Below are 7,289 nucleotides of genomic sequence, written 5' to 3'. Positions count from 1 at the left end.
AATGTAACTTAATGTGTTAGCAATTATATAACTTAATTTAAGCAGTCATATGTATAATCTTTATATAGACTGACTTTTATAAAAACCAAATAAAAGTTGATATTTATATAAATTTAAACTAACCTGACATTTATATACATTAGTTTTAAATAAATTAAACTACATTTAAATTATCTGTATAATAGAACTGTTGTTTAAGTTATTTGTGACGCCAACATTGTATATAGACGTATACGATGAATGTTAAACTTAGGAATGTTATCAAATATTTTCAAGGTTTTGAGGGGTATATGCAGAGGCGAAGTATGTCAAGGGCGCGGCGCCCCCTATTGTGGTCATTGATTACTTGAAGTGACCGCCCGTCTCTCACCCCCAAGACATTATTACCTTTATTTGAATATATATATTACAATTTTGCTTTGCATGTTTGCAGTAGCTATGCTTTTTGTTCGTTTAGCTTCAATTTTTTTATTAGTTTGTATGTAATTGTATAATTGCATTCTCTGATTATGTCACGATTTTAAAATTCAGAAAAGATAACTTCAGTCTAACATTTTTGGTTCCATTTGGTAAGGAGTTGACTCTGACTTTTTTGTTATTGTTTTGCTTTAGTCTTCAAACAGCATATAGATTAAAATTCCTTCAAATTCCTCAGAGAGGACGTTAAAGCGACGCAGTTACAGTTTTCTATAAAATGTATATCATAGACCGATCTTGCTATTTCTAAAGTCGCCCTTTTCTGCGATAATTTATATCAAACGCCAAATACAATTGTGGTATTAAATTTTAAAACTGCGTCGTGTTCATCGATCACGTCACCAATTTTTTTTCTCGGGAAAATATGTATATTTTCCTATGGAATTCGTGTTTCTTGAACTGTGTTGATGATTTTTCAGCTTGACTTTTGGAAATCAAAACTCAGTTGCCTTCAAAATTAAGTTTGATAATGTGATCATTGAGCGCGCGACAATTTGCCTCAGCTTAATTAAACGCAACTTTCGTTTAAACAATATTTATATAACAATTATCGTTTTCCATTAGTTTCCAGCGCAAAATATTTATAGCTAACTCAAGGACTAACTTCGTTAACTTAATAATAATTCACGTTCCAAGCATCGATCTCGCCAGAAAGTTGGTCATCCACCGAAATACCACCTGTAAGGAATTCATGATTTTCTCGCCTTTTTAAACCTGATAACCTGAGTGTCTAGCGCTCTGGTCCTCTACTTACCTGCGTCGATGAGTGAAGACATGGCTCTCGTGTGAGGAGAGGCAGGGCAGGCGATCACACGCTAATTCTCTCTCGCTGGAGGAGGACCTGAGCGACGCGAGCTCCGACAGGCACCACTGTTGTGTTCCTGCTGACGGTCTGGCCGGGGGTGGAATCCGGAAATTGCGTGGGGAAGGACCTCGTACCTGGCACATGCGCACTATACCTCCTCACCCCGCCCGCCAAATTCGAACATGTCCGAATTGAATACTTGATGGCTGGAGTTTTATTATTTTCCTGGAGGTTGTATAGGAGGTTATGGGAGACTATACGTACCCTTAGTGTAGACATAATATCCCCTGAGGTGACACGCCACAGTGGGGGACGTGTGCTTGCTTGGTTCTGCTTGCTACGCCCGTATTGATCACACCAACAAGTTCGTCACCCGTTGGATGTTTCGCCGAATTGTTGCTGTGCGCGTATTTGGAATTCCAGTCATCTAATTATGAGGACTTATTCTTATATCCCACCTATTTCATGCGTTAGAAATAAAACATAATTTGGCACTTCAACTACAGGCTCCCGAAAATGCGCAAGTTACCCCTCGCAATTCAGTTTCATCACCTATTTCTTCAATGTTGTTTTCCTCCTAATGTGGCTGTGGAGAACTTTCGGATGAGTTTTGGCTTTACTTGATATATAAATATATATATATATATATATATATATATATATATATATATATATATATATATATATATATATATATATATATATATATATATATATATATATATATTTATATATATATATATATATTTATAAATAAATAAATATATATATATATGTCGTACCTAGTAGCCAGAACGCACTTCTCAGCCTACAATTCAGGGCCCGATTTGCCTAATAAGCCAAGTTTTCCTGAATTATTATATTTTCTCAAATTTTTTTCTTATGAAATGATAAAGCTACCCATTTCATTATGTATGAGGTCAATTTTTTTTTATTGGAGTTAAAATTAACGTAGATATATGACCGAACCTAACCAACCCTACCTAACCTAACCTAACCTATCTTTATGGGTTAGGTTAGGTTAGGTAGCCGAAAAAGCTAGGTTAGGTTAGGTTAGGTAGGTTAGGTAGTCGAAAAACAATTAATTCATGAAAACTTGGCTTATTAGGCAAATCGGGCCTTGCATAGTAGGCTGAGAGGTGCGTTCTGGCTACTAGGTACGACATATATATATATATATATATATATATATATATATATATATATATATATATATATATATATATATATATATATATATATATATATATATATATATATATATATATATAAACTTCCCAATCAACTATTGTTATTGTTAAAAACAGCCTCCTGGTGCTTCGGAGCTCACTAACTGTTTAATAATTGTAAACAAACAATTGAGCAAAGATGGATTTCTAAACGTCGGTTTCTAATGTATTGGATCCCGACCTATTAGTCTTTATCATATGTGCTACATTTCTCTCTTTCACACACACATATATCCCATGGATACAACCTTCAACAGCTGACCAATTTCCTGCCGCCTACTTACTTTTGAACTGAGGCATTAGATGAAAAAATGCCGAAAGAATTTGCATAATGTGAACCCGGAGTCGAACCCGGGTTCATATTAATACGAATCCCGAACGCTATCTGCTGTATGTGTGTATGGGTGCATTTCTATGCGTGTGGAAGTGTATCCGTGTGTGCGTGTGGGTGTGTATCCGCGTGTGCGTGTGGGTGTGTATCCGCGTGTGCGTGTGGGTGTGTATCTGCGTGTGCGTGAGAGCAGGCAGGGGGGTGGGACCAAACCACTGGTGTCTGACTCACTCCCCGCATAATCACCCTTCTCTCTCACGCCACGGTGCCTCATCATCCTATTTCCCAGCACAAAGGCTGTGAATCGTAATTTGCTTGTGTGAGCCTGGCCGACCTCATGAGCTAATGGCTTCCACCGCTGTGTGTCACCACGTAGCGGCCTCGCCCCTCTCAGTGAGTGCTGGCTCACCCACGGGCACTCACAGAGTATTATGAATCCTCTCATACATACGTGAGACGTCTGCACGAACGCTTATACACGAACGAGACTGTGGATTAAAATGTTAATTGAAATTGTAGCTCACTTAAAAACATTCTTAATAAGGAACGTAGCATTCCGTTACACTAATGACACTGTCCCTAAGTGGCACTTATCGAAAAAAAGAAAGATATGTGGAAAAAAATATATATATACCATTGAGTGGTCAATCCGGAACAACAAAAGCAACTATGAAGAACATATAACAGGGCAGACAAATACATTTATTTTTTTCGGATATATACAGAAAAGATTAAGGAGATGACTGGTTAAATTAAAAATACCACAGGTCAGATATAACTTACCTGTCTGTAAATAGTGAAAGCGCAAAGCTGTTTACCTATTCAATTTTCAGTGTATATTCTACATACTTATAGCAGCGTTTTTTTTTATCATTGTTGTATACCGTAGATACCACACGTCAATTTCTAATTGTCTCTTCTCTTTACCCCATCTCTTAGATCCTGTCTTTCTAATCTTTGCTCGGCCCGTGTGAAATCTCATGTCTTAAAGCTTACACTCGGATTTCTTGAAAAATGTCTTAGCGAACAAGTGCTACATAGATCCTTTTTAACCAATAATGTGCTTAAATTATATAATTTTTAATTTGATGAGATATTCTACTTGGTGTTAGGAAAAAATATTAATTTGCATAAATTGGAAGTACGCGAATGTTTTAATGTAATGAAAAGATATAATTTAGTGTTTATCCAAGCAGTACTAACCAAATTAAACTCGAAACATATACTTCAGTAAGGTCTGCCAGCAGGAACGTGAGTACAATATTGATATCGAAATTGATTAGGAATTTACTTTAAAGTGTTTGGAGCGAACATTCTAATCGTGATTTTGTCATTAACCCGTCTGATAGACACCTTGATAATGGTACGTCTATCGCTCTCGATCTATATCTGAATTATTTTACACTTGACATAAATATATATATACGTAAATTAAACATTTTTTTTTCTCGAGAATGATGTTAATTGACGGGATGAACAACTTAGTGGGTCACGGGAGACATCTCCCGTCACGCAGGGTTCAGTCGCACCTCCACAGATCTCCAGTATCAGCTTTTGATACTGGTAATGGCTCAAAAGGGCCACCACTTACGGGCTATTCATGCCCGTGCCACCTTTTGGGTGGCTTAATCTTCATCAATCAATCAATCAACTTAGTGGGCTTCCTCCAACTAGGGGTGTTGCATCAACCCGTTCTCTGGAATAGTGCATCGTATTTTTATGCATAAATTCTCAAAGGACAAACAAATAATGTACTAAAAACCATAGTGGCTCGCACAATTGACGCCATGTCCCGTTTTTTATTCCTGGGCCCTCGGTTAGGTTAGGCTCAGGTAGCTTATAACATCAATTTGAGCCAGTCCTCACAGCACTTCCATTACCATGAGAAACCACACCCCTGCTTAAACCACCTGGATAGTTATATAGATATTTATGATGGTCTGAAAGCATATTATGGTTCCAGTAATAGTCTACATGTAAACTGACAGGGAAACTTTTGTCCTAAATGGAAATTAGTCTCAAGGTCTAATTTTATTGTATTATAAAGCGAAGGTTTAAAATATAAAAAGTGTACGCTGAAAACGTTTTCTTTGAAGAATGTGGTTTTCTGTAAACGAAACTCTCGGGTAAACTGAAATAGTTTTCGAATTCCATATTTCACATTATCATCAATAAGATACTGTATTAACTTAACCAAACGTAATGCAACCTAATCTAAACTAACAAACCTTGAATGTTTCTTAAACATTTTCACTTGTTTGTGCTTACTTCTCTTTTAATATTAATTCTTTACCTATTGACTCCTTTAACAAATGTTTTATCTAAATTATTCTAAGTTTGGCTCCAAACGCTTGTCTTATTAATGGTTTCTTTTGTATGTGTAACTCCTGTCTGTACAATTGTCCCTTCCTCTTGTTTTTAATAAAAACCTTTTTAATTAAAGCTTTCAAATAAATTGAATTTAATCTTCAATCATTTTAATAAAAAAATATTATTTTTATTCTTTACTTGGCTGTGTCTTGATTGGTTTTGTGTTAATTAATGGCCACAAGCACTCGCGAATTATTTAGGCCATCAAGCTTAATGAACACCAAGATTTATACATTAAACCTGAACAGAAATAAAAACTAATGTTAACTCACTAAGTGCTGGATTTACTGTGATGTAGTTAAGGGTATCACACACAGAAATCACAATAACTCAGCCGATTAAGGCAGCGTCTGGGATTCTCTTGGACGCAGGTTCGAATCCTCGCCACGGCCCTTGTGGATTTGCAGGCGATGAGTCACAAAAACGTGGCTGAAGTATGTTGACCAGACCACACACTAGAAATTGAAGGGACGACGACGTTTCGGTCCGTCCTGGACCATTCTCAAGTCGAATTCCTCCTCAGCTCTCTCTTGCCTATTTAATGCCTGTCCCTACCTCCCCATCACAATCGACTTGAGAATGATCCAGGACGGACCGAAACGTCGTCGTCCCTTCAATTTCTAGTGTGTGGTCTGGTCAACTTGTGGATTTGTTCAGTTTAGGGTATCTTTAATTTACTAGAATTTATCCGAGGGGGCCATTATGTATCTTGGCCTCGACGGGGACAAGAAACCGGCTGCTTGTCAAACGTTCATTCCCCCGTACCCTTTACCTTGATGATTTTTGTTCCAACTGGATTTTGAACTGCAAAAGTAATTACAATTTTATCTCACAAATTTTAACAATAGTAGAGGCAGACAATTGTGGGTGATTACGTGAATGGATAAGCTGTCATTGCAATCAATCATAGCTACCTATGTGCTTTAATATACTGTACCTATAATTTTCTCTCATCTTCTTTTTTTTTCATTCCATGTAATCTGTTATCATTTTTTTGTCTATAAATTTTGCAAGTATTTACCTCCTTAAAATTTTCTTAGATTAAGGACCTGCCCGAAACGCTGCGCGTGCTAGTGGCTTTACAAGACTGTAATTACCATATTTGTATCCTCACATTCCTTATATACATTCTTGTATATGCATAAATAAAATAAAAATAAAATAAAATAAAATAAAATAAAATAAAATAAAAAAAATACACCCCATGAGGTCGGATCTCGATATATATATAAGTTAATCACAAACGACGCTTGTTTTCTATGAGTATTAAAGAAAATAAGCATATTTTTAGGCTAACTTATATATTTATTTATTCATATACAGGAAAGTACATTGGGTTTATGAGAGACAGACCCCGCTAATACGTGAGACAGATCCCGCTAACACGCGAGACAGACCCCGCGAGACAGACCCTGCTAACACGCGCCAATGTCCCTCGGGTCCTCATCAAGAGGGTGGACGCATTTGTAAAACATTTTCTTGACCTTGGCGCCCTTGACGGGAGGGTGGACACCCCTCGTCTAGCGTCTTGTTGACCTCGGGGGTCACTGCTGGGAGCGTGGACGCTGGAGCAACAGCATATTACACCATACTGGACGCCGGCTCACGGTCTTCTCCAGGCCCGTGGTTCACGCGGCGGAGCAGTCACAGGGTCAGTGCGACTGAGATCAGACGCGACGTCTGATCTCGGCCTCCTCGTGTTGTCTGAGGTTTTCCATGAAAGTTATTATTCTCTTTATTATGCTATTAATGATTTATTTAGAATACTGTATTGAATTTAACAACCCTTATAACCATCAACCAGGAGGCCTGGTCGACGACCGGGCCGCGGGGACGCTAAGCCCCGGAAGCACCTCAAGGTAACCTCAAGGTAAGGTATCACTGTTTTCACATGTGTTCGTCCCGCTGAAAGGAAGATTGATGACTAGAGGCTAGTAAACATCTGTCTTTTAGACAGGATGGCGCGTGGCTTGGGGAGGGACAGAGGATGATAACTGGGAAAGACAGAGGGTGATGATGATTGGGAAGAGACATTAGGGCGATGATTTGGACGAGACAGAGGGCGTTGAGTGGGAAG

At 38.0% G+C, this 7,289-nt stretch overlaps 1 protein-coding gene across 3 annotated transcripts in view; it reads right to left on the bottom strand.

Moving 5' to 3' along the window:
- The window catches only part of LOC123766556 (TATA-box-binding protein), a 20,113-nt gene extending 18,723 nt beyond the window's left edge, over positions 1 to 1,390 (bottom strand). For 2 of the 3 annotated variants that reach the window (XM_069308360.1, XM_045755805.2), the window contains exon 1: positions 1,232 to 1,389. The gene's annotated coding sequence lies outside the window, so the exon portion shown is untranslated. Of the gene's footprint in view, positions 1 to 1,231 lie in introns of all 3 variants that reach the window. The other variant, XM_045755807.2, reaches the window with a different exon arrangement.
- Between the last annotated feature and the right edge of the window lie 5,899 nt (positions 1,391 to 7,289).

This window comes from Procambarus clarkii, chromosome 62 (assembly GCF_040958095.1).
Source record: "Procambarus clarkii isolate CNS0578487 chromosome 62, FALCON_Pclarkii_2.0, whole genome shotgun sequence".
Taxonomy (NCBI): domain Eukaryota; kingdom Metazoa; phylum Arthropoda; class Malacostraca; order Decapoda; family Cambaridae; genus Procambarus; species Procambarus clarkii.
The sequence above is the reverse complement of the archived record's forward strand: the minus strand, read 5'-3'. Positions and strand labels throughout refer to the sequence as shown.